A 19,733-nucleotide genomic window follows, 5' to 3' on the forward strand; every position below is an offset into this window, starting at 1 on the left:
AAAAAAAAAAAAAAAAAAAAAAAAAAACAGATGTAAATTGTAATTGGTTCAGCACTGCTCAGTGGAAAAAGGAGGGGGCAAAATAGGTCTTAATGCAATCTGTAGCCCATATCTGACTCTAAACAAATCCTACATCTATAGCTGCTGCTCTGCCTTTTTGCAATAGCTATCAAAGCCATCAAGGTGTACGAGGTCGGCACAAGCCACCTCACCCTGGGCCAGCTTTCTAGCTTTCCAAAAGAGTTTCGGAGGCCTGGGCCTTCTTGGTTTGTCGCTCAGGTTTCTCTTTATTCACACGTAAATCTTTCACCTTTTACTAAAGATTTCTGTGGGGTGGAATGTTGATGAGTTCTACTTATTTATCTGGGCTGTCCTGTTGCAAAGCTGGCCGTTTCGTGGTTTGGCCTAAGAGATGGCCAAGGCTCTGTTGGGGATGGAGTCTAAGTGAGGGAATCTATGAATAAATAAATAAGTAAACAGGTAAGAGCCTTACTTTTTTTTCGCCACATCCAAGGCTGGCAAATCAACCGCTACCACCCATTGTCTACATTGGTTCTTTCTCTAGGAACACCGCAAAGACCAGAACAATAGGGACGGCTAGAGTGAAGTACAAGACAGAACACCAGACCCACAGCTAGTTCCAACATGGCTTAAACAGTCAGTGACTGAGTGAATGAATGAATGGGAACGAATGGCTATCTCTATAAGTGATTAGGAGCTAGTAATCTGGCTCAGGGCAAAGACCAGAACAATAGGAACAGCTAGAGTGAAGTAAGTGACAGAACTCCAGACCCACAGCCAGTTCCAACACGGCTTAAACAGTCAGTCAGTCAGTGACTGAGTAAATAAATGAATGAATGGGAACGAATGGCTATCTCTATAAGTGATTGGGAACTAGTAATCTGGCTCAGGGTAAGGTACCTTGAGCACCCTGCCTCCACCCTGATATCTTTTATAGCTCCTGCCAATGAAAAAAGGCAAAGTACCCTATGGTACTTTAAAAAAAAAAAAAAAAAAAAAAACAGATGTAAATTGTAATTGGTTCAGCACTGCTCAGTGGAAAAAGGAGGGGGCAAAATAGGTCTTAATGCAATCTGTAGCCCATATCTGACTCTAAACAAATCCTACATCTATAGCTGCTGCTCTGCCTTTTTGCAATAGCTATCAAAGCCATCAAGGTGTACGAGGTCGGCACAAGCCACCTCACCCTGGGCCAGCTTTCTAGCTTTCCAAAAGAGTTTCGGAGGCCTGGGCCTTCTTGGTTTGTCGCTCAGGTTTCTCTTTATTCACACGTAAATCTTTCACCTTTTACTAAAGATTTCTGTGGGGTGGAATGTTGATGAGTTCTACTTATTTATCTGGGCTGTCCTGTTGCAAAGCTGGCCGTTTCGTGGTTTGGCCTAAGAGATGGCCAAGGCTCTGTTGGGGATGGAGTCTAAGTGAGGGAATCTATGAATAAATAAATAAGTAAACAGGTAAGAGCCTTACTTTTTTTTCGCCACATCCAAGGCTGGCAAATCAACCGCTACCACCCATTGTCTACATTGGTTCTTTCTCTAGGAACACCGCAAAGACCAGAACAATAGGGACAGCTAGAGTGAAGTACAAGACAGAACACCAGACCCACAGCTAGTTCCAACATGGCTTAAACAGTCAGTGACTGAGTGAATGAATGAATGGGAACGAATGGCTATCTCTATAAGTGATTAGGAGCTAGTAATCTGGCTCAGGGCAAAGACCAGAACAATAGGAACAGCTAGAGTGAAGTAAGTGACAGAACTCCAGACCCACAGCCAGTTCCAACACGGCTTAAACAGTCAGTCAGTCAGTCAGTGACTGAGTGAATAAATGAATGAATGGGAACGAATGGCTATCTCTATAAGTGACTGGGAACTAGTAATCTGGCTCAGGGTAAGGTACCGTGAGCACCCTGCCTCCACCCTGATATCTTTTATAGCTCCTGCCAATGAAAAAAGGCAAAGTACCCTATGGTACTTTAAAAAAAAAAAAAAAAAAAAAAAAAACAGATGTAAATTGTAATTGGTTCAGCACTGCTCAGTGGAAAAAGGAGGGGGCAAAATAGGTCTTAATGCAATCTGTAGCCCATATCTGACTCTAAACAAATCCTACATCTATAGCTGCTGCTCTGCCTTTTTGCAATAGCTATCAAAGCCATCAAGGTGTACGAGGTCGGCACAAGCCACCTCACCCTGGGCCAGCTTTCTAGCTTTCCAAAAGAGTTTCGGAGGCCTGGGCCTTCTTGGTTTGCAGCTCAGGTTTCTCTTTATTCAGATGTAAATCTTTCACCTTTTACTAAAGATTTCTGTGGGGTGGAATGTTGATGAGTTCTACTTATTTATCTGGGCTGTCCTGTTGCAAAGCTGGCCTAAGAGATGGCCAAGGCTCTGTTGGGGATGGAGTCTAAGTGGGGGAATCTATGAATAAATAAATAATTAAACAGGTAAGAGCCTTACTTTTTTCCCCCACGTCCAAGGCTGGCAAATCAACCGCTACCGCCCATTGTCTACATTGGTTCTTTCTCTAGGAACACCGCAAAGACCAGAACAATAGGAACAGCTAGAGTGAAGTAAGTGACAGAACTCCGGACCCACAGCCAGTTCCAACATGGCTTAAACAGTCAGTGACTGAGTGAATGAATGAATGAATGGGAACGAATGGCTATCTCTATAAGTGATTGTGAGCTAGTAATCTGGCTCAGGGCAAAGACCAGAACAATAGGAACAGCTAGAGTGAAGTAAGTGACAGAACTCCAGACCCACAGCCAGTTCCAACACGGCTTAAACAGTCAGTCAGTCAGTGACTGAGTAAATAAATGAATGAATGGGAACGAATGGCTATCTCTATAAGTGATTGGGAACTAGTAATCTGGCTCAGGGTAAGGTACCTTGAGCACCCTGCCTCCACCCTGATATCTTTTATAGCTCCTGCCAATGAAAAAAGGCAAAGTACCCTATGGTACTTTAAAAAAAAAAAAAAAAAAAAAAAAAAAACAGATGTAAATTGTAATTGGTTCAGCACTGCTCAGTGGAAAAAGGAGGGGGCAAAATAGGTCTTAATGCAATCTGTAGCCCATATCTGACTCTAAACAAATCCTACATCTATAGCTGCTGCTCTGCCTTTTTGCAATAGCTATCAAAGCCATCAAGGTGTACGAGGTCGGCACAAGCCACCTCACCCTGGGCCAGCTTTCTAGCTTTCCAAAAGAGTTTCGGAGGCCTGGGCCTTCTTGGATTGCAGCTCAGGTTTCTCTTTATTCACACGTAAATCTTTCACCTTTTGCTAAAGATTTCTGTGGGGTGGAATGTTGATGAGTTCTACTTATTTATCTGGGCTGTCCTGTTGCAAAGCTGGCCTAAGAGATGGCCAAGGCTCTGTTGGGGATGGAGTCTAAGTGAGGGAATCTATGAATAAATAAATAATTAAACAGGTAAGAGCCTAACTTTTTTTTCGCCACATCCAAGGCTGGCAAATCAACCGCTACCACCCATTGTCTACATTGGTTCTTTCTCTAGGAACACCGCAAAGACCAGAACAATAGGGACGGCTAGAGTGAAGTACAAGACAGAACACCAGACCCACAGCTAGTTCCAACATGGCTTAAACAGTCAGTGACTGAGTGAATGAATGAATGGGAACGAATGGCTATCTCTATAAGTGATTAGGAGCTAGTAATCTGGCTCAGGGCAAAGACCAGAACAATAGGAACAGCTAGAGTGAAGTAAGTGACAGAACTCCAGACCCACAGCCAGTTCCAACACGGCTTAAACAGTCAGTCAGTCAGTCAGTGACTGAGTGAATAAATGAATGAATGGGAACGAATGGCTATCTCTATAAGTGACTGGGAACTAGTAATCTGGCTCAGGGTAAGGTACCGTGAGCACCCTGCCTCCACCCTGATATCTTTTATAGCTCCTGCCAATGAAAAAAGGCAAAGTACCCTATGGTACTTAAAAAAAAAAAACAAACAAAAAAAAAACAGATGTAAATTGTAATTGGTTCAGCACTGCTCAGTGGAAAAAGGAGGGGGCAAAATAGGTCTTAATGCAATCTGTAGCCCATATCTGACTCTAAACAAATCCTACATCTATAGCTGCTGCTCTGCCTTTTTGCAATAGCTTTCAAAGCCATCAAGGTGTACGAGGTCGGCACAAGCCACCTCACCCTGGGCCAGCTTTCTAGCTTTCCAAAAGAGTTTCGGAGGCCTGGGCCTTCTTGGTTTGTCGCTCAGGTTTCTCTTTATTCACACGTAAATCTTTCACCTTTTACTAAAGATTTCTGTGGGGTGGAATGTTGATGAGTTCTACTTATTTATCTGGGCTGTCCTGTTGCAAAGCTGGCCGTTTCGTGGTTTGGCCTAAGAGATGGCCAAGGCTCTGTTGGGGATGGAGTCTAAGTGAGGGAATCTATGAATAAATAAATAATTAAACAGGTAAGAGCCTAACTTTTTTTTCGCCACATCCAAGGCTGGCAAATCAACCGCTACCACCCATTGTCTACATTGGTTCTTTCTCTAGGAACACCGCAAAGACCAGAACAATAGGGACGGCTAGAGTGAAGTACAAGACAGAACACCAGACCCACAGCTAGTTCCAACATGGCTTAAACAGTCAGTGACTGAGTGAATGAATGAATGGGAACGAATGGCTATCTCTATAAGTGATTAGGAGCTAGTAATCTGGCTCAGGGCAAAGACCAGAACAATAGGAACAGCTAGAGTGAAGTAAGTGACAGAACTCCAGACCCACAGCCAGTTCCAACACGGCTTAAACAGTCAGTCAGTCAGTCAGTGACTGAGTGAATAAATGAATGAATGGGAACGAATGGCTATCTCTATAAGTGACTGGGAACTAGTAATCTGGCTCAGGGTAAGGTACCGTGAGCACCCTGCCTCCACCCTGATATCTTTTATAGCTCCTGCCAATGAAAAAAGGCAAAGTACCCTATGGTACTTTAAAAAAAAAAACAAACAAAAAAAAAACAGATGTAAATTGTAATTGGTTCAGCACTGCTCAGTGGAAAAAGGAGGGGGCAAAATAGGTCTTAATGCAATCTGTAGCCCATATCTGACTCTAAACAAATCCTACATCTATAGCTGCTGCTCTGCCTTTTTGCAATAGCTATCAAAGCCATCAAGGTGTACGAGGTCGGCACAAGCCACCTCACCCTGGGCCAGCTTTCTAGCTTTCCAAAAGAGTTTCGGAGGCCTGGGCCTTCTTGGTTTGTAGCTCAGGTTTCTCTTTTTTCACATGTAAATCTTTCACCTTTAACTAAAGATATCTGTGGGGTGGAATGTTGATGAGTTCTACTTATTTATCTGGGCTGTCCTGTTGCAAAGCTGGCCGTTTCGTGGTTTGGCCTAAGAGATGGCCAAGGCTCTGTTGGGGATGGAGTCTAAGTGAGGGAATCTATGAATAAATAAATAAGTAAACAGGTAAGAGCCTTACTTTTTTTTTGCCTCATCCAAGGCTGGCAAATCAACCACTACCACCCATTGTCTACATTGGTTCTTTCTCTAGGAACACCGCAAAGACCAGAACAATAGGGACGGCTAGAGTGAAGTACAAGACAGAACACCAGACCCACAGCTAGTTCCAACATGGCTTAAACAGTCAGTGACTGAGTGAATGAATGAATGGGAACGAATGGCTATCTCTATAAGTGATTAGGAGCTAGTAATCTGGCTCAGGGCAAAGACCAGAACAATAGGAACAGCTAGAGTGAAGTAAGTGACAGAACTCCAGACCCACAGCCAGTTCCAACACGGCTTAAACAGTCAGTCAGTCAGTGACTGAGTGAATAAATGAATGAATGGGAACGAATGGCTATCTCTATAAGTGACTGGGAACTAGTAATCTGGCTCAGGGTAAGGTACCTTGAGCACCCTGCCTCCACCCTGATATCTTTTATAGCTCCTGCCAATGAAAAAAGGCAAAGTACCCTATGGTACTTTAAAAAAAAAAAAAAAAAAAAAAAAAACAGATGTAAATTGTAATTGGTTCAGCACTGCTCAGTGGAAAAAGGAGGGGGCAAAATAGGTCTTAATGCAATCTGTAGCCCATATCTGACTCTAAACAAATCCTACATCTATAGCTGCTGCTCTGCCTTTTTGCAATAGCTATCAAAGCCATCAAGGTGTACGAGGTCGGCACAAGCCACCTCACCCTGGGCCAGCTTTCTAGCTTTCCAAAAGAGTTTCGGAGGCCTGGGCCTTCTTGGTTTGCAGCTCAGGTTTCTCTTTATTCAGATGTAAATCTTTCACCTTTTACTAAAGATTTCTGTGGGGTGGAATGTTGATGAGTTCTACTTATTTATCTGGGCTGTCCTGTTGCAAAGCTGGCCTAAGAGATGGCCAAGGCTCTGTTGGGGATGGAGTCTAAGTGGGGGAATCTATGAATAAATAAATAATTAAACAGGTAAGAGCCTTACTTTTTTCCCCCACGTCCAAGGCTGGCAAATCAACTGCTACCGCCCATTGTCTACATTGGTTCTTTCTCTAGGAACACCGCAAAGACCAGAACAATAGGAACAGCTAGAGTGAAGTAAGTGACAGAACTCCGGACCCACAGCCAGTTCCAACATGGCTTAAACAGTCAGTGACTGAGTGAATGAATGAATGAATGGGAACGAATGGCTATCTCTATAAGTGATTGTGAGCTAGTAATCTGGCTCAGGGCAAAGACCAGAACAATAGGAACAGCTAGAGTGAAGTAAGTGACAGAACTCCAGACCCACAGCCAGTTCCAACACGGCTTAAACAGTCAGTCAGTCAGTGACTGAGTAAATAAATGAATGAATGGGAACGAATGGCTATCTCTATAAGTGATTGGGAACTAGTAATCTGGCTCAGGGTAAGGTACCTTGAGCACCCTGCCTCCACCCTGATATCTTTTATAGCTCCTGCCAATGAAAAAAGGCAAAGTACCCTATGGTACTTTAAAAAAAAAAAAAAAAAAAAAAAAAAAACAGATGTAAATTGTAATTGGTTCAGCACTGCTCAGTGGAAAAAGGAGGGGGCAAAATAGGTCTTAATGCAATCTGTAGCCCATATCTGACTCTAAACAAATCCTACATCTATAGCTGCTGCTCTGCCTTTTTGCAATAGCTATCAAAGCCATCAAGGTGTACGAGGTCGGCACAAGCCACCTCACCCTGGGCCAGCTTTCTAGCTTTCCAAAAGAGTTTCGGAGGCCTGGGCCTTCTTGGATTGCAGCTCAGGTTTCTCTTTATTCACACGTAAATCTTTCACCTTTTGCTAAAGATTTCTGTGGGGTGGAATGTTGATGAGTTCTACTTATTTATCTGGGCTGTCCTGTTGCAAAGCTGGCCTAAGAGATGGCCAAGGCTCTGTTGGGGATGGAGTCTAAGTGAGGGAATCTATGAATAAATAAATAATTAAACAGGTAAGAGCCTAACTTTTTTTTCGCCACATCCAAGGCTGGCAAATCAACCGCTACCACCCATTGTCTACATTGGTTCTTTCTCTAGGAACACCGCAAAGACCAGAACAATAGGGACGGCTAGAGTGAAGTACAAGACAGAACACCAGACCCACAGCTAGTTCCAACATGGCTTAAACAGTCAGTGACTGAGTGAATGAATGAATGGGAACGAATGGCTATCTCTATAAGTGATTAGGAGCTAGTAATCTGGCTCAGGGCAAAGACCAGAACAATAGGAACAGCTAGAGTGAAGTAAGTGACAGAACTCCAGACCCACAGCCAGTTCCAACACGGCTTAAACAGTCAGTCAGTCAGTCAGTGACTGAGTGAATAAATGAATGAATGGGAACGAATGGCTATCTCTATAAGTGACTGGGAACTAGTAATCTGGCTCAGGGTAAGGTACCGTGAGCACCCTGCCTCCACCCTGATATCTTTTATAGCTCCTGCCAATGAAAAAAGGCAAAGTACCCTATGGTACTTTAAAAAAAAAAACAAACAAAAAAAAAACAGATGTAAATTGTAATTGGTTCAGCACTGCTCAGTGGAAAAAGGAGGGGGCAAAATAGGTCTTAATGCAATCTGTAGCCCATATCTGACTCTAAACAAATCCTACATCTATAGCTGCTGCTCTGCCTTTTTGCAATAGCTTTCAAAGCCATCAAGGTGTACGAGGTCGGCACAAGCCACCTCACCCTGGGCCAGCTTTCTAGCTTTCCAAAAGAGTTTCGGAGGCCTGGGCCTTCTTGGTTTGTCGCTCAGGTTTCTCTTTATTCACACGTAAATCTTTCACCTTTTACTAAAGATTTCTGTGGGGTGGAATGTTGATGAGTTCTACTTATTTATCTGGGCTGTCCTGTTGCAAAGCTGGCCGTTTCGTGGTTTGGCCTAAGAGATGGCCAAGGCTCTGTTGGGGATGGAGTCTAAGTGAGGGAATCTATGAATAAATAAATAATTAAACAGGTAAGAGCCTAACTTTTTTTTCGCCACATCCAAGGCTGGCAAATCAACCGCTACCACCCATTGTCTACATTGGTTCTTTCTCTAGGAACACCGCAAAGACCAGAACAATAGGGACGGCTAGAGTGAAGTACAAGACAGAACACCAGACCCACAGCTAGTTCCAACATGGCTTAAACAGTCAGTGACTGAGTGAATGAATGAATGGGAACGAATGGCTATCTCTATAAGTGATTAGGAGCTAGTAATCTGGCTCAGGGCAAAGACCAGAACAATAGGAACAGCTAGAGTGAAGTAAGTGACAGAACTCCAGACCCACAGCCAGTTCCAACACGGCTTAAACAGTCAGTCAGTCAGTCAGTGACTGAGTGAATAAATGAATGAATGGGAACGAATGGCTATCTCTATAAGTGACTGGGAACTAGTAATCTGGCTCAGGGTAAGGTACCGTGAGCACCCTGCCTCCACCCTGATATCTTTTATAGCTCCTGCCAATGAAAAAAGGCAAAGTACCCTATGGTACTTTAAAAAAAAAAACAAACAAAAAAAAAACAGATGTAAATTGTAATTGGTTCAGCACTGCTCAGTGGAAAAAGGAGGGGGCAAAATAGGTCTTAATGCAATCTGTAGCCCATATCTGACTCTAAACAAATCCTACATCTATAGCTGCTGCTCTGCCTTTTTGCAATAGCTATCAAAGCCATCAAGGTGTACGAGGTCGGCACAAGCCACCTCACCCTGGGCCAGCTTTCTAGCTTTCCAAAAGAGTTTCGGAGGCCTGGGCCTTCTTGGTTTGTAGCTCAGGTTTCTCTTTTTTCACATGTAAATCTTTCACCTTTAACTAAAGATATCTGTGGGGTGGAATGTTGATGAGTTCTACTTATTTATCTGGGCTGTCCTGTTGCAAAGCTGGCCGTTTCGTGGTTTGGCCTAAGAGATGGCCAAGGCTCTGTTGGGGATGGAGTCTAAGTGAGGGAATCTATGAATAAATAAATAAGTAAACAGGTAAGAGCCTTACTTTTTTTTTGCCTCATCCAAGGCTGGCAAATCAACCACTACCACCCATTGTCTACATTGGTTCTTTCTCTAGGAACACCGCAAAGACCAGAACAATAGGGACGGCTAGAGTGAAGTACAAGACAGAACACCAGACCCACAGCTAGTTCCAACATGGCTTAAACAGTCAGTGACTGAGTGAATGAATGAATGGGAACGAATGGCTATCTCTATAAGTGATTAGGAGCTAGTAATCTGGCTCAGGGCAAAGACCAGAACAATAGGAACAGCTAGAGTGAAGTAAGTGACAGAACTCCAGACCCACAGCCAGTTCCAACACGGCTTAAACAGTCAGTCAGTCAGTGACTGAGTGAATAAATGAATGAATGGGAACGAATGGCTATCTCTATAAGTGACTGGGAACTAGTAATCTGGCTCAGGGTAAGGTACCTTGAGCACCCTGCCTCCACCCTGATATCTTTTATAGCTCCTGCCAATGAAAAAAGGCAAAGTACCCTATGGTACTTTAAAAAAAAAAAAAAAAAAAAAAAAAACAGATGTAAATTGTAATTGGTTCAGCACTGCTCAGTGGAAAAAGGAGGGGGCAAAATAGGTCTTAATGCAATCTGTAGCCCATATCTGACTCTAAACAAATCCTACATCTATAGCTGCTGCTCTGCCTTTTTGCAATAGCTATCAAAGCCATCAAGGTGTACGAGGTCGGCACAAGCCACCTCACCCTGGGCCAGCTTTCTAGCTTTCCAAAAGAGTTTCGGAGGCCTGGGCCTTCTTGGTTTGCAGCTCAGGTTTCTCTTTATTCAGATGTAAATCTTTCACCTTTTACTAAAGATTTCTGTGGGGTGGAATGTTGATGAGTTCTACTTATTTATCTGGGCTGTCCTGTTGCAAAGCTGGCCTAAGAGATGGCCAAGGCTCTGTTGGGGATGGAATCTAAGTGGGGGAATCTATGAATAAATAAATGATTAAACAGGTAAGAGCCTTACTTTTTTTCCCCCACGTCCAAGGCTGGCAAATCAACCGCTACCACCCATTGTCTACATTGGTTCTTTCTCTAGGAACACCGCAAAGACCAGAACAATAGGAACAGCTAGAGTGAAGTAAGTGACAGAACTCCGGACCCACAGCCAGTTCCAACATGGCTTAAACAGTCAGTCAGTCAGTGACTGAGTGAATGAATGAATGAATGGGAACGAATGGCTATCTCTATAAGTGATTGTGAGCTAGTAATCTGGCTCAGGGCAAAGACCAGAACAATAGGAACAGCTAGAGTGAAGTAAGTGACAGAACTCCAGACCCACAGCCAGTTCCAACACGGCTTAAACAGTCAGTCAGTCAGTCAGTGACTGAGTGAATAAATGAATGAATGGGAACGAATGGCTATCTCTATAAGTGACTGGGAACTAGTAATCTGGCTCAGGGTAAGGTACCTTGAGCACCCTGCCTCCACCCTGATATCTTTTATAGCTCCTGCCAATGAAAAAAGGCAAAGTACCCTATGGTACTTTAAAAAAAAAAAAAAAAAAAAAAAAAAAACAGATGTAAATTGTAATTGGTTCAGCACTGCTCAGTGGAAAAAGGAGGGGGCAAAATAGGTCTTAATGCAATCTGTAGCCCATATCTGACTCTAAACAAATCCTACATCTATAGCTGCTGCTCTGCCTTTTTGCAATAGCTATCAAAGCCATCAAGGTGTACGAGGTCGGCACAAGCCACCTCACCCTGGGCCAGCTTTCTAGCTTTCCAAAAGAGTTTCGGAGGCCTGGGCCTTCTTGGATTGCAGCTCAGGTTTCTCTTTATTCACACGTAAATCTTTCACCTTTTGCTAAAGATTTCTGTGGGGTGGAATGTTGATGAGTTCTACTTATTTATCTGGGCTGTCCTGTTGCAAAGCTGGCCTAAGAGATGGCCAAGGCTCTGTTGGGGATGGAGTCTAAGTGAGGGAATCTATGAATAAATAAATAATTAAACAGGTAAGAGCCTAACTTTTTTTTCACCACATCCAAGGCTGGCAAATCAACCGCTACCACCCATTGTCTACATTGGTTCTTTCTCTAGGAACACCGCAAAGACCAGAACAATAGGGACGGCTAGAGTGAAGTACAAGACAGAACACCAGACCCACAGCTAGTTCCAACATGGCTTAAACAGTCAGTGACTGAGTGAATGAATGAATGGGAACGAATGGCTATCTCTATAAGTGATTAGGAGCTAGTAATCTGGCTCAGGGCAAAGACCAGAACAATAGGAACAGCTAGAGTGAAGTAAGTGACAGAACTCCAGACCCACAGCCAGTTCCAACACGGCTTAAACAGTCAGTCAGTCAGTCAGTGACTGAGTGAATAAATGAATGAATGGGAACGAATGGCTATCTCTATAAGTGACTGGGAACTAGTAATCTGGCTCAGGGTAAGGTACCGTGAGCACCCTGCCTCCACCCTGATATCTTTTATAGCTCCTGCCAATGAAAAAAGGCAAAGTACCCTATGGTACTTTAAAAAAAAAAACAAACAAAAAAAAAACAGATGTAAATTGTAATTGGTTCAGCACTGCTCAGTGGAAAAAGGAGGGGGCAAAATAGGTCTTAATGCAATCTGTAGCCCATATCTGACTCTAAACAAATCCTACATCTATAGCTGCTGCTCTGCCTTTTTGCAATAGCTTTCAAAGCCATCAAGGTGTACGAGGTCGGCACAAGCCACCTCACCCTGGGCCAGCTTTCTAGCTTTCCAAAAGAGTTTCGGAGGCCTGGGCCTTCTTGGTTTGTCGCTCAGGTTTCTCTTTATTCACACGTAAATCTTTCACCTTTTACTAAAGATTTCTGTGGGGTGGAATGTTGATGAGTTCTACTTATTTATCTGGGCTGTCCTGTTGCAAAGCTGGCCGTTTCGTGGTTTGGCCTAAGAGATGGCCAAGGCTCTGTTGGGGATGGAGTCTAAGTGAGGGAATCTATGAATAAATAAATAATTAAACAGGTAAGAGCCTAACTTTTTTTTCGCCACATCCAAGGCTGGCAAATCAACCGCTACCACCCATTGTCTACATTGGTTCTTTCTCTAGGAACACCGCAAAGACCAGAACAATAGGGACGGCTAGAGTGAAGTACAAGACAGAACACCAGACCCACAGCTAGTTCCAACATGGCTTAAACAGTCAGTGACTGAGTGAATGAATGAATGGGAACGAATGGCTATCTCTATAAGTGATTAGGAGCTAGTAATCTGGCTCAGGGCAAAGACCAGAACAATAGGAACAGCTAGAGTGAAGTAAGTGACAGAACTCCAGACCCACAGCCAGTTCCAACACGGCTTAAACAGTCAGTCAGTCAGTCAGTGACTGAGTGAATAAATGAATGAATGGGAACGAATGGCTATCTCTATAAGTGACTGGGAACTAGTAATCTGGCTCAGGGTAAGGTACCGTGAGCACCCTGCCTCCACCCTGATATCTTTTATAGCTCCTGCCAATGAAAAAAGGCAAAGTACCCTATGGTACTTTAAAAAAAAAAACAAACAAAAAAAAAACAGATGTAAATTGTAATTGGTTCAGCACTGCTCAGTGGAAAAAGGAGGGGGCAAAATAGGTCTTAATGCAATCTGTAGCCCATATCTGACTCTAAACAAATCCTACATCTATAGCTGCTGCTCTGCCTTTTTGCAATAGCTATCAAAGCCATCAAGGTGTACGAGGTCGGCACAAGCCACCTCACCCTGGGCCAGCTTTCTAGCTTTCCAAAAGAGTTTCGGAGGCCTGGGCCTTCTTGGTTTGTAGCTCAGGTTTCTCTTTTTTCACATGTAAATCTTTCACCTTTAACTAAAGATATCTGTGGGGTGGAATGTTGATGAGTTCTACTTATTTATCTGGGCTGTCCTGTTGCAAAGCTGGCCGTTTCGTGGTTTGGCCTAAGAGATGGCCAAGGCTCTGTTGGGGATGGAGTCTAAGTGAGGGAATCTATGAATAAATAAATAAGTAAACAGGTAAGAGCCTTACTTTTTTTTTGCCTCATCCAAGGCTGGCAAATCAACCACTACCACCCATTGTCTACATTGGTTCTTTCTCTAGGAACACCGCAAAGACCAGAACAATAGGGACGGCTAGAGTGAAGTACAAGACAGAACACCAGACCCACAGCTAGTTCCAACATGGCTTAAACAGTCAGTGACTGAGTGAATGAATGAATGAATGGGAACGAATGGCTATCTCTATAAGTGATTAGGAGCTAGTAATCTGGCTCAGGGCAAAGACCAGAACAATAGGAACAGCTAGAGTGAAGTAAGTGACAGAACTCCAGACCCACAGCCAGTTCCAACACGGCTTAAACAGTCAGTCAGTCAGTGACTGAGTGAATAAATGAATGAATGGGAACGAATGGCTATCTCTATAAGTGACTGGGAACTAGTAATCTGGCTCAGGGTAAGGTACCTTGAGCACCCTGCCTCCACCCTGATATCTTTTATAGCTCCTGCCAATGAAAAAAGGCAAAGTACCCTATGGTACTTTAAAAAAAAAAAAAAAAAAAAAAAAAACAGATGTAAATTGTAATTGGTTCAGCACTGCTCAGTGGAAAAAGGAGGGGGCAAAATAGGTCTTAATGCAATCTGTAGCCCATATCTGACTCTAAACAAATCCTACATCTATAGCTGCTGCTCTGCCTTTTTGCAATAGCTATCAAAGCCATCAAGGTGTACGAGGTCGGCACAAGCCACCTCACCCTGGGCCAGCTTTCTAGCTTTCCAAAAGAGTTTCGGAGGCCTGGGCCTTCTTGGTTTGCAGCTCAGGTTTCTCTTTATTCACACGTAAATCTTTCACCTTTTACTAAAGATTTCTGTGGGGTGGAATGTTGATGAGTTCTACTTATTTATCTGGGCTGTCCTGTTGCAAAGCTGGCCTAAGAGATGGCCAAGGCTCTGTTGGGGATGGAATCTAAGTGGGGGAATCTATGAATAAATAAATGATTAAACAGGTAAGAGCCTTACTTTTTTTCCCCCACGTCCAAGGCTGGCAAATCAACCGCTACCACCCATTGTCTACATTGGTTCTTTCTCTAGGAACACCGCAAAGACCAGAACAATAGGAACAGCTAGAGTGAAGTAAGTGACAGAACTCCGGACCCACAGCCAGTTCCAACATGGCTTAAACAGTCAGTCAGTCAGTGACTGAGTGAATGAATGAATGAATGGGAACGAATGGCTATCTCTATAAGTGATTGGGAGCTAGTAATCTGGCTCAGGGCAAAGACCAGAACAATAGGAACAGCTAGAGTGAAGTAAGTGACAGAACTCCAGACCCACAGCCAGTTCCAACACGGCTTAAACAGTCAGTCAGTCAGTCAGTGACTGAGTGAATAAATGAATGAATGGGAACGAATGGCTATCTCTATAAGTGACTGGGAACTAGTAATCTGGCTCAGGGTAAGGTACCGTGAGCACCCTGCCTCCACCCTGATATCTTTTATAGCTCCTGCCAATGAAAAAAGGCAAAGTACCCTATGGTACTTTAAAAAAAAAAACAAACAAAAAAAAAACAGATGTAAATTGTAATTGGTTCAGCACTGCTCAGTGGAAAAAGGAGGGGGCAAAATAGGTCTTAATGCAATCTGTAGCCCATATCTGACTCTAAACAAATCCTACATCTATAGCTGCTGCTCTGCCTTTTTGCAATAGCTATCAAAGCCATCAAGGTGTACGAGGTCGGCACAAGCCACCTCACCCTGGGCCAGCTTTCTAGCTTTCCAAAAGAGTTTCGGAGGCCTGGGCCTTCTTGGTTTGTCGCTCAGGTTTCTCTTTATTCACACGTAAATCTTTCACCTTTTACTAAAGATTTCTGTGGGGTGGAATGTTGATGAGTTCTACTTATTTATCTGGGCTGTCCTGTTGCAAAGCTGGCCGTTTCGTGGTTTGGCCTAAGAGATGGCCAAGGCTCTGTTGGGGATGGAGTCTAAGTGAGGGAATCTATGAATAAATAAATAAGTAAACAGGTAAGAGCCTTACTTTTTTTTCGCCACATCCAAGGCTGGCAAATCAACCGCTACCACCCATTGTCTACATTGGTTCTTTCTCTAGGAACACCGCAAAGACCAGAACAATAGGGACGGCTAGAGTGAAGTACAAGACAGAACACCAGACCCACAGCTAGTTCCAACATGGCTTAAACAGTCAGTGACTGAGTGAATGAATGAATGGGAACGAATGGCTATCTCTATAAGTGATTAGGAGCTAGTAATCTGGCTCAGGGCAAAGACCAGAACAATAGGAACAGCTAGAGTGAAGTAAGTGACAGAACTCCAGACCCACAGCCAGTTCCAACACGGCTTAAACAGTCAGTCAGTCAGTCAGTGACTGAGTGAATAAATGAATGAATGGGAACGAATGGCTATCTCTATAAGTGACTGGGAACTAGTAATCTGGCTCAGGGTAAGGTACCGTGAGCACCCTGCCTCCACCCTGATATCTTTTATAGCTCCTGCCAATGAAAAAAGGCAAAGTACCCTATGGTACTTTAAAAAAAAAAACAAACAAAAAAAAAACAGATGTAAATTGTAATTGGTTCAGCACTGCTCAGTGGAAAAAGGAGGGGGCAAAATAGGTCTTAATGCAATCTGTAGCCCATATCTGACTCTAAACAAATCCTACATCTATAGCTGCTGCTCTGCCTTTTTGCAATAGCTATCAAAGCCATCAAGGTGTACGAGGTCGGCACAAGCCACCTCACCCTGGGCCAGCTTTCTAGCTTTCCAAAAGAGTTTCGGAGGCCTGGGCCTTCTTGGTTTGCAGCTCAGGTTTCTCTTTATTCACACGTAAATCTTTCACCTTTTACTAAAGATTTCTGTGGGGTGGAATGTTGATGAGTTCTACTTATTTATCTGGGCTGTCCTGTTGCAAAGCTGGCCTAAGAGATGGCCAAGGCTCTGTTGGGGATGGAATCTAAGTGGGGGAATCTATGAATAAATAAATGATTAAACAGGTAAGAGCCTTACTTTTTTTCCCCCACGTCCAAGGCTGGCAAATCAACCGCTACCACCCATTGTCTACATTGGTTCTTTCTCTAGGAACACCGCAAAGACCAGAACAATAGGAACAGCTAGAGTGAAGTAAGTGACAGAACTCCGGACCCACAGCCAGTTCCAACATGGCTTAAACAGTCAGTCAGTCAGTGACTGAGTGAATGAATGAATGAATGGGAACGAATGGCTATCTCTATAAGTGATTGGGAGCTAGTAATCTGGCTCAGGGCAAAGACCAGAACAATAGGAACAGCTAGAGTGAAGTAAGTGACAGAACTCCAGACCCACAGCCAGTTCCAACACGGCTTAAACAGTCAGTCAGTCAGTCAGTGACTGAGTGAATAAATGAATGAATGGGAACGAATGGCTATCTCTATAAGTGACTGGGAACTAGTAATCTGGCTCAGGGTAAGGTACCGTGAGCACCCTGCCTCCACCCTGATATCTTTTATAGCTCCTGCCAATGAAAAAAGGCAAAGTACCCTATGGTACTTTAAAAAAAAAAACAAACAAAAAAAAAACAGATGTAAATTGTAATTGGTTCAGCACTGCTCAGTGGAAAAAGGAGGGGGCAAAATAGGTCTTAATGCAATCTGTAGCCCATATCTGACTCTAAACAAATCCTACATCTATAGCTGCTGCTCTGCCTTTTTGCAATAGCTATCAAAGCCATCAAGGTGTACGAGGTCGGCACAAGCCACCTCACCCTGGGCCAGCTTTCTAGCTTTCCAAAAGAGTTTCGGAGGCCTGGGCCTTCTTGGTTTGTCGCTCAGGTTTCTCTTTATTCACACGTAAATCTTTCACCTTTTACTAAAGATTTCTGTGGGGTGGAATGTTGATGAGTTCTACTTATTTATCTGGGCTGTCCTGTTGCAAAGCTGGCCGTTTCGTGGTTTGGCCTAAGAGATGGCCAAGGCTCTGTTGGGGATGGAGTCTAAGTGAGGGAATCTATGAATAAATAAATAAGTAAACAGGTAAGAGCCTTACTTTTTTTTCGCCACATCCAAGGCTGGCAAATCAACCGCTACCACCCATTGTCTACATTGGTTCTTTCTCTAGGAACACCGCAAAGACCAGAACAATAGGGACGGCTAGAGTGAAGTACAAGACAGAACACCAGACCCACAGCTAGTTCCAACATGGCTTAAACAGTCAGTGACTGAGTGAATGAATGAATGGGAACGAATGGCTATCTCTATAAGTGATTAGGAGCTAGTAATCTGGCTCAGGGCAAAGACCAGAACAATAGGAACAGCTAGAGTGAAGTAAGTGACAGAACTCCAGACCCACAGCCAGTTCCAACACGGCTTAAACAGTCAGTCAGTCAGTCAGTGACTGAGTGAATAAATGAATGAATGGGAACGAATGGCTATCTCTATAAGTGACTGGGAACTAGTAATCTGGCTCAGGGTAAGGTACCGTGAGCACCCTGCCTCCACCCTGATATCTTTTATAGCTCCTGCCAATGAAAAAAGGCAAAGTACCCTATGGTACTTTAAAAAAAAAAACAAACAAAAAAAAAACAGATGTAAATTGTAATTGGTTCAGCACTGCTCAGTGGAAAAAGGAGGGGGCAAAATAGGTCTTAATGCAATCTGTAGCCCATATCTGACTCTAAACAAATCCTACATCTATAGCTGCTGCTCTGCCTTTTTGCAATAGCTATCAAAGCCATCAAGGTGTACGAGGTCGGCACAAGCCACCTCACCCTGGGCCAGCTTTCTAGCTTTCCAAAAGAGTTTCGGAGGCCTGGGCCTTCTTGGTTTGCAGCTCAGGTTTCTCTTTATTCACATGTAAATCTTTCACCTTTTACTAAAGATTTCTGTGGGGTGGAATGTTGATGAGTTCTACTTATTTATCTGGGCTGTCCTGTTGCAAAGCTGGCCTAAGAGATGGCCAAGGCTCTGTTGGGGATGGAGTCTAAGTGGGGGAATCTATGAATAAATAAATAATTAAACAGGTAAGAGCCTTACTTTTTTCCCCCACGTCCAAGGCTGGCAAATCAACCGCTACCACCCATTGTCTACATTGGTTCTTTCTCTAGGAACACCGCAAAGACCAGAACAATAGGAACAGCTAGAGTGAAGTAAGTGACAGAACTCCGGACCCACAGCCAGTTCCAACATGGCTTAAACAGTCAGTGACTGAGTGAATGAATGAATGAATGGGAACGAATGGCTATCTCTATAAGTGATTGTGAGCTAGTAATCTGGCTCAGGGCAAAGACCAGAACAATAGGAACAGCTAGAGTGAAGTAAGTGACAGAACTCCAGACCCACAGCCAGTTCCAACACGGCTTAAACAGTCAGTCAGTCAGTGACTGAGTAAATAAATGAATGAATGGGAACGAATGGCTATCTCTATAAGTGATTGGGAACTAGTAATCTGGCTCAGGGTAAGGTACCTTGAGCACCCTGCCTCCACCCTGATATCTTTTATAGCTCCTGCCAATGAAAAAAGGCAAAGTACCCTATGGTACTTTAAAAAAAAAAAAAAAAAAAAAAAAAAAAAAACAGATGTAAATTGTAATTGGTTCAGCACTGCTCAGTGGAAAAAGGAGGGGGCAAAATAGGTCTTAATGCAATCTGTAGCCCATATCTGACTCTAAACAAATCCTACATCTATAGCTGCTGCTCTGCCTTTTTGCAATAGCTATCAAAGCCATCAAGGTGTACGAGGTCGGCACAAGCCACCTCACCCTGGGCCAGCTTTCTAGCTTTCCAAAAGAGTTTCGGAGGCCTGGGCCTTCTTGGATTGCAGCTCAGGTTTCTCTTTATTCACACGTAAATCTTTCACCTTTTGCTAAAGATTTCTGTGGGGTGGAATGTTGATGAGTTCTACTTATTTATCTGGGCTGTCCTGTTGCAAAGCTGGCCTAAGAGATGGCCAAGGCTCTGTTGGGGATGGAGTCTAAGTGAGGGAATCTATGAATAAATAAATAATTAAACAGGTAAGAGCCTAACTTTTTTTTCGCCACATCCAAGGCTGGCAAATCAACCGCTACCACCCATTGTCTACATTGGTTCTTTCTCTAGGAACACCGCAAAGACCAGAACAATAGGGACGGCTAGAGTGAAGTACAAGACAGAACACCAGACCCACAGCTAGTTCCAACATGGCTTAAACAGTCAGTGACTGAGTGAATGAATGAATGGGAACGAATGGCTATCTCTATAAGTGATTAGGAGCTAGTAATCTGGCTCAGGGCAAAGACCAGAACAATAGGAACAGCTAGAGTGAAGTAAGTGACAGAACTCCAGACCCACAGCCAGTTCCAACACGGCTTAAACAGTCAG

At 43.6% G+C, this 19,733-nt stretch overlaps 17 non-coding genes across 17 annotated transcripts; all 17 read left to right on the top strand.

Annotated features, from left to right (window-relative positions):
• Positions 1-271: 271 nt before the first annotated feature.
• On the top strand, positions 272-385 carry LOC128320779 (U5 spliceosomal RNA). The gene has a single exon (XR_008304367.1). It is a non-coding gene; the product is annotated as a U5 spliceosomal RNA (small nuclear RNA).
• An 881-nt stretch (positions 386-1,266) lies between these two features.
• On the top strand, positions 1,267-1,380 carry LOC128320781 (U5 spliceosomal RNA). Its single transcript, XR_008304369.1, has one exon. It is a non-coding gene; the product is annotated as a U5 spliceosomal RNA (small nuclear RNA).
• An 888-nt stretch (positions 1,381-2,268) lies between these two features.
• Positions 2,269-2,382, top strand: LOC128320807 (U5 spliceosomal RNA). The gene has a single exon (XR_008304397.1). It is a non-coding gene; the product is annotated as a U5 spliceosomal RNA (small nuclear RNA).
• An 873-nt stretch (positions 2,383-3,255) lies between these two features.
• Positions 3,256-3,369, top strand: LOC128320859 (U5 spliceosomal RNA). Its single transcript, XR_008304450.1, has one exon. It is a non-coding gene; the product is annotated as a U5 spliceosomal RNA (small nuclear RNA).
• Positions 3,370-4,241: 872 nt separating this feature from the next.
• Positions 4,242-4,355, top strand: LOC128320782 (U5 spliceosomal RNA). Its single transcript, XR_008304370.1, has one exon. It is a non-coding gene; the product is annotated as a U5 spliceosomal RNA (small nuclear RNA).
• A 1,886-nt stretch (positions 4,356-6,241) lies between these two features.
• LOC128320808 (U5 spliceosomal RNA) lies at positions 6,242-6,355 on the top strand. The gene has a single exon (XR_008304398.1). It is a non-coding gene; the product is annotated as a U5 spliceosomal RNA (small nuclear RNA).
• Positions 6,356-7,228: 873 nt separating this feature from the next.
• On the top strand, positions 7,229-7,342 carry LOC128320860 (U5 spliceosomal RNA). The gene has a single exon (XR_008304451.1). It is a non-coding gene; the product is annotated as a U5 spliceosomal RNA (small nuclear RNA).
• An 872-nt stretch (positions 7,343-8,214) lies between these two features.
• Positions 8,215-8,328, top strand: LOC128320783 (U5 spliceosomal RNA). The gene has a single exon (XR_008304371.1). It is a non-coding gene; the product is annotated as a U5 spliceosomal RNA (small nuclear RNA).
• Positions 8,329-10,214: 1,886 nt separating this feature from the next.
• LOC128320809 (U5 spliceosomal RNA) lies at positions 10,215-10,328 on the top strand. Its single transcript, XR_008304399.1, has one exon. It is a non-coding gene; the product is annotated as a U5 spliceosomal RNA (small nuclear RNA).
• An 886-nt stretch (positions 10,329-11,214) lies between these two features.
• On the top strand, positions 11,215-11,328 carry LOC128320861 (U5 spliceosomal RNA). The gene has a single exon (XR_008304456.1). It is a non-coding gene; the product is annotated as a U5 spliceosomal RNA (small nuclear RNA).
• Positions 11,329-12,200: 872 nt separating this feature from the next.
• LOC128320785 (U5 spliceosomal RNA) lies at positions 12,201-12,314 on the top strand. Its single transcript, XR_008304376.1, has one exon. It is a non-coding gene; the product is annotated as a U5 spliceosomal RNA (small nuclear RNA).
• Positions 12,315-14,204: 1,890 nt separating this feature from the next.
• Positions 14,205-14,318, top strand: LOC128320801 (U5 spliceosomal RNA). The gene has a single exon (XR_008304391.1). It is a non-coding gene; the product is annotated as a U5 spliceosomal RNA (small nuclear RNA).
• Positions 14,319-15,202: 884 nt separating this feature from the next.
• Positions 15,203-15,316, top strand: LOC128320788 (U5 spliceosomal RNA). The gene has a single exon (XR_008304378.1). It is a non-coding gene; the product is annotated as a U5 spliceosomal RNA (small nuclear RNA).
• An 888-nt stretch (positions 15,317-16,204) lies between these two features.
• On the top strand, positions 16,205-16,318 carry LOC128320802 (U5 spliceosomal RNA). Its single transcript, XR_008304392.1, has one exon. It is a non-coding gene; the product is annotated as a U5 spliceosomal RNA (small nuclear RNA).
• Positions 16,319-17,202: 884 nt separating this feature from the next.
• LOC128320790 (U5 spliceosomal RNA) lies at positions 17,203-17,316 on the top strand. The gene has a single exon (XR_008304379.1). It is a non-coding gene; the product is annotated as a U5 spliceosomal RNA (small nuclear RNA).
• An 888-nt stretch (positions 17,317-18,204) lies between these two features.
• Positions 18,205-18,318, top strand: LOC128320796 (U5 spliceosomal RNA). The gene has a single exon (XR_008304386.1). It is a non-coding gene; the product is annotated as a U5 spliceosomal RNA (small nuclear RNA).
• Positions 18,319-19,194: 876 nt separating this feature from the next.
• Positions 19,195-19,308, top strand: LOC128320864 (U5 spliceosomal RNA). Its single transcript, XR_008304457.1, has one exon. It is a non-coding gene; the product is annotated as a U5 spliceosomal RNA (small nuclear RNA).
• The last annotated feature ends 425 nt before the right edge of the window (positions 19,309-19,733 follow it).

Source organism: Pangasianodon hypophthalmus, chromosome 1, assembly GCF_027358585.1.
Source record: "Pangasianodon hypophthalmus isolate fPanHyp1 chromosome 1, fPanHyp1.pri, whole genome shotgun sequence".
NCBI classification, from domain to species: domain Eukaryota; kingdom Metazoa; phylum Chordata; class Actinopteri; order Siluriformes; family Pangasiidae; genus Pangasianodon; species Pangasianodon hypophthalmus.